This window comes from Cervus canadensis, chromosome 2 (genome assembly GCF_019320065.1).
Source record: "Cervus canadensis isolate Bull #8, Minnesota chromosome 2, ASM1932006v1, whole genome shotgun sequence".
Classification (NCBI taxonomy): domain Eukaryota; kingdom Metazoa; phylum Chordata; class Mammalia; order Artiodactyla; family Cervidae; genus Cervus; species Cervus canadensis.
The window spans coordinates 108,647,836-108,657,647 of record NC_057387.1 but is presented as its reverse complement, the minus strand read 5'-3'; the positions used below and the strand labels follow the sequence as shown (position 1 = coordinate 108,657,647).

At 48.0% G+C, this 9,812-nt stretch overlaps 1 non-coding gene across 1 annotated transcript; it reads right to left on the bottom strand.

Annotated features, from left to right (window-relative positions):
• Nucleotides 1-1,710: 1,710 nt before the first annotated feature.
• TRNAC-GCA lies at nt 1,711-1,782 on the bottom strand. The gene has a single exon. It is a non-coding gene; the product is annotated as a tRNA-Cys (tRNA).
• Between the last annotated feature and the right edge of the window lie 8,030 nt (nt 1,783-9,812).

The window sequence follows — 9,812 nt, the reverse complement described above, 5'->3', positions numbered from 1 at the left end:
ACTGATACGGCAGGCAGTAGTTTATTGCTCCCCTTTGCGGCCTTTATTTTTCTAAAGCTTCAGAACCCAAGATAGAGGAGGCTGTGCTTGAATCAACTCAGTAGCAGTTTCTGCTATTAATGGCCCTGTTACCAAATGAGTAGGTGGGCAAGAGACAAAAAGAGAAAATAATAGCTCTTGAACAATGCTTATCTTCTCAGATGTCTTTTCTTGAGTTATTAAGCTGTTTAAGTAAAAGCAAGACTGGAAATGAAGTGTTGAGAAAACCAAGTTGTTGGTCCTGGGTTTTGTATTGAAATTCTTATGAATTACTTTCAGGCTACTAGTTTACTGAAAAGCACTTGTTCTTTTGTACCGATGTGTCTTACATGGGTTACTATAAATTTCTGCAGCACCACAAGGCTGAAGTTTAATTTGTATCAGATGTAGCACTCGACTGAATCTTATAATTTATTGAAATGTTGTTTAAGCTGTGAAGATCCAGGCCATTTCTCCTCTCATTATTTCCTCACACTTCTAACCAAGCGCCTCCTTTTGTGTTCGGAGCGTCAGCAGAGCCCTCCTGTGGATCATTTAACAACTGTAATTTGCTGTTCATCAAGCTCAGCCTTCCAGGGTAGGTAATTATGTCAGCTTCGTGAGTTAGCCAGTGATTCTGATCTGGTGGGGTAGAGACTTTAATTGAATGTTTATCGTCATGTGCAAGAGGAAAGTGATTATAGACTAGATCTTGGCATTGGCAAGGAAGGAAAAAAAAAACATATTCCAGTTCAAAGCATTTCAAGATGGAAAGACAGCTTGGAAAGCAGCAGCTTTGTTTTGCCATGGAAAGGTTCATACCTTAGGATGTGATCCAATGTCATGTATTTCCCTCAAGTCAAAAATCTAAATTAAAGGACTTCCCTAGTGATCTAGTAGTTGAGATTTCCCACTTCCACTGCAGGGGGCATGGGTTTGATCCTCAGTCAGGGAACTAAGAGTCTGAATGCCCCATGGCTCAGCCAAACGAAGGGAAGAAAGAAAAGAAAAGAAATAAAGTACGTGTTTTAACAATCTAAATTCAGTCAAACTCTTTGAACAAGACAATGTACCCAACTTTTAAAACAAAATAAACATTTTTTGCTGTGAACCGTAACATGCATACATACAGAATCATTCACATAAATGTGAATAATGTTGAATTGAACACGTAGATCCATATCAAGCATTTTTTAACTTCCCTTCAAATTCTCCTCTCTCATCCATCATGTTCCTATTGTTTGACATCTGCTCACTCTGCCGTCTTGACTAGATCATCACAGCTATAGTATTAGCATGTCTAGAAATATTTATAAGTAGCCGTCGCACTTAGAAGACCTTCCAGCTGGGCATGGAACGCTGCCTTGTGGGGAATCTTCTCTAAACGCAGTGCTCCAGGGTCTGTGGCGTCTCTTTTGCTCTTGAAGAGTCAGCTCTCTGCTGGCCATCCCTAAGTACTGAATGTCTTTTCTTTCTAGTCATTTGGGGAAATGGCCTCAGATCTGGGCTGTGGTTTCATGAGGTGTTTGCCCTCTGCTGGTCTATGAGCTCCCCAAGGGTCGCTAGTGAAGCCGCTCAGTCGTGTCTGACTCTTTGCAACCCCTCGGACTGTAGCCTACCAGGCTCCTCCGTTCATGGAATTTTCCAGGCAAGAGTACTGGAGTGGGTTGCCATTTCCTTCTCCAGGGGATCTTCCCTACCCAGGGATTGAACCTGGGTCTCCTGCATTGCAGGCAGACGCTTTACCAGCTGAGCCACCGGGGAAGCCTCCTCCCCAGGGGTAACGCTCTGCTTTTGGTCACATGCCCATCGGACTCTGGAGCCTACAGGACCCTGTTCCTCTGCTTCTGGGCTAGATCACAGCCTTGCTGGAGGCCACCGTCACCGGGCAGCAAACGGACTCAAGAGGGCGTTGGACAAAGTCCCTAGGAGCTTTGTAGCCGCTGTCCTCCTGGATACCCATGGCCCCCACTCACAGCCGATTGACACACCCAGAGAACGATGTCTGAGGGACCGGCATCCGTCAGAAGGGCGGACAGGAGGCCTGGGTCCGAGGCTTGTGCATGAACCTTCTCAACAACTTAGGCTAGGGGAGGAGTTAGAACACGTCTGTCTCATTTGGGGTGATTTCTTATACGTTCTATAATGGGATCTCCACACTCTGGAGAGGCAAGAAGTGAAGCTGATGATGACAAGGGAGCCCCAGCGCTCATGGCCAAAACACCGGCCCACGCCATCTGTAATCAGAGAGCTGGTTAGCTAACTGCAGTGAGAACAGAGAACTCGAGTGCCAAGCTCGGCATGGCTGCTCTTGTGCCCTGCCCCAGAGGTCCTGTCCAGTCTAAGGCGTCATTCCTTGAAAAACGGGCTCAGAGGAAGAGGCGAAGGCCCAGCCTTCAGATCCCAGAGGCCTGGCTGTCAATATTCGCCCATGCCCTTCAAGAGCCCTGCGTCAACTGGGTCCCATCTTGGCAAATACACCTGAGGTATAATACCCCAGGGGCCCATGCCATCCTCATCGTTTCTTTCCACTGTCTATCTAATCCTCAAAACAACCCTAAGAAGTAAGCGCTTCCCTGGTGGCTCAGACGGTAAAGCATCTGCCTGCAATGCAGGAGACCCAGGTTCGATCCCTGGGTCAGAAAGATCCCCTGGAGAAGGGAAAGGCTACCCACTGCAGTATTTTTGCCTGGAGAAGCCCATGGACAGGGGAGCCTGGTAGGCTAGTCCATGGGGTCGCAAAGAGTCGGACACGACTGAGCGACTTCACTTTCACTTTTTCTTTCAAGAAGTAGGAACTCATATTCTAACTTGAAAGGGGGAACCTTCACATTTGGGAGAGAATGGTGATCGGCCTGAGGTGCCAGAGCTGGCGAGTTCAGGCTTCACATCGAGACCCTCTGATGCTGAAACTCACTGTCGCAACCTCTGAAAACCAGAACTTGAGGGCTGGGTGCATGCCTGCAGCTCCAGCGGCTGCTCCCACAAAGTAGGACAGTTTTCAGTTTTCTTTGAGCATTGTCAGGAATCCTGAGAATAGAGTACCTTCCAGCAAACAAGTTTCCCCTTGGTGTGGACAAAACTGTGGCACTCGGGAACTTTTTTTTTTTTTTTTTGTATTGGAGTATAGCCTATTAATGGGCTTCCCAGAAGGCGTTAGTGGTAAGGAATCCACCTGCCAATGCAGGAGATGAAAGAGACATGGATTTGATCCCCGAGTCGGGAAAATCCCCCAGAGGAAGAAATGGCAACCCACTCCAGTATTCTTGCCTGGAGAATCCCATGGACAGGGGTGCCTGGTGGGCTACAGTCCTTGGGGTTGTAAAGAGTCAGACACGACTGAAGTGACTTAGCATGCATGCATGCATAGCCTATTAACAATGTTGTGTAGATTCAGGTGGACACTACAGCGACTCAGCCGTGCATATACACGTGTCCATTCTCCCAAACTCCCCTCCCATCCAGGTTGAATTTGGGGAACTTTGGCAGGACCTTCAGCCTGACTCAGAAGCATCCCGACGCCTTTGTACAGGGCTGACCCGCTTCATGGTGGGGTCACCTGCGAGAGAATTCCCACCTGCTCTTGCAAAGCCAGTCAGTCAGGCAGTCTGTGTTCAGGCAGAGAAAGACTTGGCAAAGGGAGGCAGGGTCCAGAGATCCGAGAAGGCTCCTGGGATCTGTTCAGGGGGATCTCGGTCCCGTCCACTCTGCAGGCTGACCTCGCGGGCACTCGTCCGCCCACATTCCCTATGTCCTGCCCCTCACTGCCCCCTCACAGTGACCTCTGCGCCTGTATCCGGTTTGACTGAGGCCTCTGATGGTTCGAGACGCTTCCCGTCACCTTTGCCGCTGACCAAGGCCAACTCAGCAGCAGCTGATGCACTTTGCAACTGAAGCACTTTGTTGTTTTTTTTCAGTCCTAACAGTTTGGCAGCAACTCTATTAATACAGGTGACAGCGCGCACTCCTCCACAGCGCAGAACCCCCTCCCACGTGGGAGCTCAGGACGACAGGAGGCCGGGTGGGGCTGGGGCCACCCAGCAAAGCCGCGACCTACTTGACATCTGGCCAAGCTGGGGACCTGGGCGCCGGAGGCCACCTGCCCTCCTGTTACTATGGCGATTCAGGGCCACTGAGGGTCACCACTGAACAAGCCTGCCCGAGCACTTTCCCATGTCCTTCTTCTCTAAAGCTGAGACGTAAAGCAAACGGCAGGAAAGAATAGGATTGGTTGGCAAAGATCTTTAACATCAAATAAATTGACTTTGCTATTGCCTAGACAAAGGGGGAGTTAGAAGGTAATATCAGAATTTTAGCTACTTAGTTATATTTATTTTATACAAAAAAAAAAGTGTTCATGTCATCTGTTAGGTGTCCTCCCAACTATTTGTTTCAAAATATAAGACTATTCATCCTCTGATATTTTCTGTCAATTTTGAGTTCTTGGGCAAATAAATATCTTTAGGTATCTATAGACACATGTTTGAATTGTATTTTATTTTTACTTGCTTTATTAGCATTTTTCCATGAAAAAGTCCAATACTTTGGCCACCTGATGTGATGAACTGACTCACTGAGTGTTGTTGAGAAGCCGTTAGATGTCGGGTCTGCTCAGGGGCAGACGTGCTGGCCTGAGATGGAGTGAAACCCTGAGCGTGGGGTGTCTGGACGGCAGGCGAGGAGAAAACACTCATGTCCAACAGATTTTCCTCCGTCTGGTAGGTGTCCTGTATTCTTGCCTGACATACCCTAGCCCAGACCGTCATTTGTAATCTTTCACCCTTCCTTTGCCTTCAATGTGCCTCTTAAGAGCAGGGAATTGCTATTACCCCCTTCCCCCAAATCTAAGCCTCATTTTTTTTTTTTTTTTTAAAATTCTGGAGCTCAAACAATTCTCTTTCACTTCTTCTTGCTGTGTGGTGTCACACTTTCTCTTTGGGGCTTCCATCTTTAACATATATATGTATATATACTTGATCCCTGGGTTGATAAGATCCCCTAGAAGAGGAAATGGCCACCCACTCCAGGATTCTCGCCTGGAGAACCCCGTGGACAGAGGAGCCTGGCGGGCTGCAGTCCCTGGGTTGCAAAGAGTCAGACACGACGGGAGGAGGCATGCATCACACCTCGTGTTTCTCAGTAAAATGTCATCAACAGACAGATCTTCCTTCAGCCTGCGGGGGCCCCTGGTCCCCAGGGTCCTGTGAATTCTGTGTGTGTGTGTCTCTCCGGGTCTCTCTCCATCTCTCCATCTCGCCCCCTCCCTTCCAGCCCTAGTGACCATCATGCTGCGTGCTGCGTGCTCCCTCTAGAGGTGAAACTGAGCACCTCTCTGCTCTGCAGTCTGAGCAGAGGCCCACCCTAGGCTGTTTTAGCCTCACCCCGTGGGCTCCTCCCTGACACGTCCGCTCCTGCCCTAGGGATGCTGTCCACACCTTGCATTCTGGAAGACCCTGAAGAATGAAAAGCACGTTGGAGAATGTCAGGATCAAGGGAGCTGTTAGAACAGAGTCTCGCAAGAAAGGATTTCTGGATTATATACGTCTGCCTGTGTATTTGACCTTAAAACTCAATTAATTTTTCGCTGCCCTCTGCCACTCCAATTATACTTATCTTCGCAAGGATATTATACTTGGCTTTGAACTTGGATATCTTGCACTCTCAAATGATTGAGCTAATCTTCATAATCCTGTTAAAAAAATAACCACCATTGATATCTCTTGTTCAAACATAAAGATGGAGGACTCAATTAGAACTTCCCTGGTTCACTTACTGCATTTTAAACCCAAGAAAATGAGCAGTTTCTTTGTACCACCATTTAAAATTTCAAGGTGTTAGCCTGAACTTGCCGTGTGACGCTGTGGGGCGTGTCAGGCTAAGAATCCTGCTTTCTATTACAAGTAATTTGGCCTGGTATAATCTTTTCAAAAGGGTCACAGAGCACAAATAAAAATGTGTGATAGTAAAAATAAAAAGGACTGAAAAATGAGGTTACTTCTTTTTATACATAGCAACAATTAAGCCCTTGGGGTACTCAAAAATTCTATGATAGGAAAAATAAGAATATGTATTAATTACAAGGAAATACTATTCCAGAATCCTCAATGTTTTCATCTTTATCCAACCTAAAAATTATACAAATTCTTTTAACCATTATTTTTCTAAATGAGCAATACTTTATGTGTTTAATAAACTAATTCTCAAAAAAAAAAAAAAAAAGAATTCTGCTTTCTGAGGTGTGTAGGTGTATTTTTAGTTTAAGCCTCTCACACCCAGGATAGCAATCCAAACAGTGATACAGAGGCGCAGAAGTTGAGGTTAAAATGTTTTACATCACATCTTTTGGTCTCAGACATGTTTGTGGGGACAAAATAATTAAGACTACATCTTTAAAGGTGTTTCACATCTGCATTTTGGAATAAAAAGAAAACTACGTTCTACTGAATCATACCAAGGAAATAATAGAATCTTACAGTTGAAACAAAGGTCCCAAGATCCACCTTCCAAAAGGCTGATTCCTCTGATAGCATCCCTGACGGATGGCAAATAAACCTCAACCAAGGACCAGTTAGGGTACTTTGGTTTGCAAAAAAACAAAGCGGAACCATCAGTCTTAGCACTGGGGGACCTGTTCATCCATGGCCCCACCTCCACCTGGGTTGGACAGAGGTGCCGGCTGAGCAGTGAGCTGCCTGCATCGCTGGGACCCTGGCCAACCCTCCCTGGGCACCAGGAGCACACGCCCCCTCTCTCCAGCCCACTGCCCCCCCAGGACATGGGCTGATGATTTGAATAAGTGACACATGGATGTGAAACTGCTCATTTCTTTTGCGACCAACCCAGAACCTGCAGAGGCACCAGAGAAGCTCAGGCAAATGGTCTTGAGAGGCCACGACGCCCTTCTCTGCTGAGCCATTTTCTCCTCCAGGGCATCCTTCTTGCTGTGGCAAGGGCCCTTCTCAGGTTCCCCCGGGGACACAGATAACTTGGCTTCTCAGTTCAGTTCAGTTCAGTTGCTCAGTCGTGTCCAACTCATTGCGACCCCATGGACTGCAGCATGCCAGGCTTCCCTGTCCATCGCCAACTCCCAGAGCTCGCTCAAACTCATGTCCATTGAGTAGGTGATACCATCCAACCATCTCATCCTCCATCGTCCCCTTCTCCTCCTGCCTTCAATCTTTCCCAGCATCAGGGTCTTTTCAAAGGAGTCAGCTCTTTGCATCAGGTGGCCAAAGTATTGGAGTTTCAGCTTCAGCATCAGTCCTTCCAATGAACACCCAGGACTGATCTCCTTTAGGATGGACTGGTTGGATCTCCTTGCAGTCCAAGGGACTCTCAAGAGTCTTCTCCAACACCACAGTTCAAAAGCATCAATTCTTCAGTGCTCAGCTTTCTTTATAGTCCAACACTCACATCCATACATGACTACTGGAAAAACCATAGCTTTGACTAGACAGGCCTTTGTTGGCAAAGTAACGTCTCTGCTTTTTCATATGCTAGGAAATACATTTAAGATCTTGGCTTCTAGCCCCTTCACAGATAGCCCTACACTCACACGTGTTTTCCTCAGTTCTAACGCTCTTGTCACACAGCGGGGGCTGTGGCTGGGCCAGGAGGGGCAGGTGTGAACCAGTAGCCTCGGGCCCTGAGCAATCTCCTCTCGTGGTCTTCAGAATTCAGGTTTCCCTGTTATTTTCTCTTTTTTCTCTCCCCCCTCAACAGATTAACCTTTCTCTCATTAAGATCTGTCTGATCTGCAGATTTCCTTCCAAAGTTAACAACTTAATTCCTTGATTCCTTTCATTCTTCCTCCCACTCAGTACTACCACCACAACCCCCCTTAAGTCAGAGGCAATCATGAAACACCCAAAAGCGATGAGCTTTCAGCCAGTCCTGGTCCAACAAGCCCATGACCGTGGTGACCGTGCTGTGCAAACATCAACCAGGCTCCTCCCGATACCAAGGGCCAGTCATCTTTCCTGGAACCACTTAGATGCTCAAAAGCAAACTGGAGTCTTTTGGGAAAGGAGGAGGTGTAAGTGCTGGGGGCAGGGGGAGCATTCACAAAAGTCCTTTCTATCCCCCTTGTCTAGAAAATTCCCAATGATGAAAATCTCTCTGCCTTAGAAGACGCCTACCTACCCCATGGTTGGTTGACTCATTGGCACAGGCTTGGGAATCTGCCTTCCTGAGTTCAAATTCCAGCTCCCCTATTAAGCAGCTCATGATGGTGGGTACCCTACTTCACAGCTCTGGCCTCAGTTACTCCTTCTGTAAAATGGGAATAATAATAGGTTCTCCCCCTCATAGGATTGCTGCGAGAATTAGATGAGGTAATATACATAAAGTCCTACTCAGTGACCACTGTTTTTGCTGACATTCATCCCCAAACATTCCCCCTTTTCAGCTGCAGTCGGTAATTCTATTTGCATTACGTGGAAAGACACAGAATCGGCCTCCCCTCTCACCCGCATTTCTGGATCTGAAGGCAGCTTGCCAACTCCCAGGATTCTTCTCCAGACCAGATGCACTGTTTCCTCAGCCCTTCCTCAGATCTTTTCACCCTCCTCACACTGCACTTCTCTCACCCCGTGGATCCCACCTCCAACCCCATCCCAACACACCACCCTTCCTGTGCACCAACATTCCTGTCCAGGCCCTCAGCTCTGCTCCGGATGGCCCCAGGATCCTGCCCCCCAGCTCCCATCCCCTCCCCGGGTGACACCCACCATCCCCGGAGCCTGATTCAGAGAGCACATCCTCCAGGGAAGCCCGGGTGCCTCAGGATGAATGAGGGGCGTCCCAGCCCCTCCCTCCTTGTGGACCCTCCAAGGTCAAGCATCTATCAGCAGAGTTTCCTGGTCTCTCCCCGCAGGCTGTAAGCTCTCAGGGGCAGCTCTCCGTCTTCCTCACCTGTGTGCCAGTTTCCCCGCCCCCCAGCTGTCCCCTGAGCGTCTGGCACACAGGACCCCTCCATCAGTCTTTGCAGAGAGAAGGAGAGAGCTGGCCCTAATGCACCAGATGTGGCTCTGCAGACACAGAGAAGGCATCCACGCTCTGAGCTGGGCACCCAGGCCCACCAGCAAGGAAGCCAGAGGATGAGGCTGAGTGCACGTCCGTGCACGGTGAGACAGACGGGGCTTCCTAATACACTATTCCCCACTATGCTTCATCGGTTAGTACCGTAGGGAGGAAAAAGAAATTTGCAACAACACAAGCAACTATGGCACTGACCACTTTTTTTCATAATCTGCAGACGTAACACACTGCTGCTTATGTGCTCAGTCATGTCTGACTCTTTGCAACCCCATGGACTGTAGCCTGCCAGGCTCCTCTGCCCATGGAATTCTCCAGGCAAGAATACTGGAGTGGGTTGCCATTCCCTTCTCCAGGGGATCTTCCCAACCCAGGGATCAAACCCGCATCTCCTGCATCAGCAAGCAAGTTCTTTACCTCAAGTGCCACCTGGAAAGCCCAAACATATTGGGGTGAAGTGTAATGCTTAAGTGATTGGAGAAGGAATCTCAGCGAGGTTTGAGGGAAGGGCTTTTAAAGTACAGTGTTTGATGTTAGGAAATATATGTAGGAAGCCAGATGACTCAGAAGAACCTTGGAAGTCAAGGATATAGACATTTTAGAGTGGTAAAGAAATGTATTTCAAACATCCTATGTAAAAGCAGCCATAATGCCATCCTCACCCCACCCCCCCCCACATGCAGACAGCACATGATAACAGGTCTGATATAACTGATCAACAAGGATAATTATTTCTACAGCCTATGGGTGACAGCAAA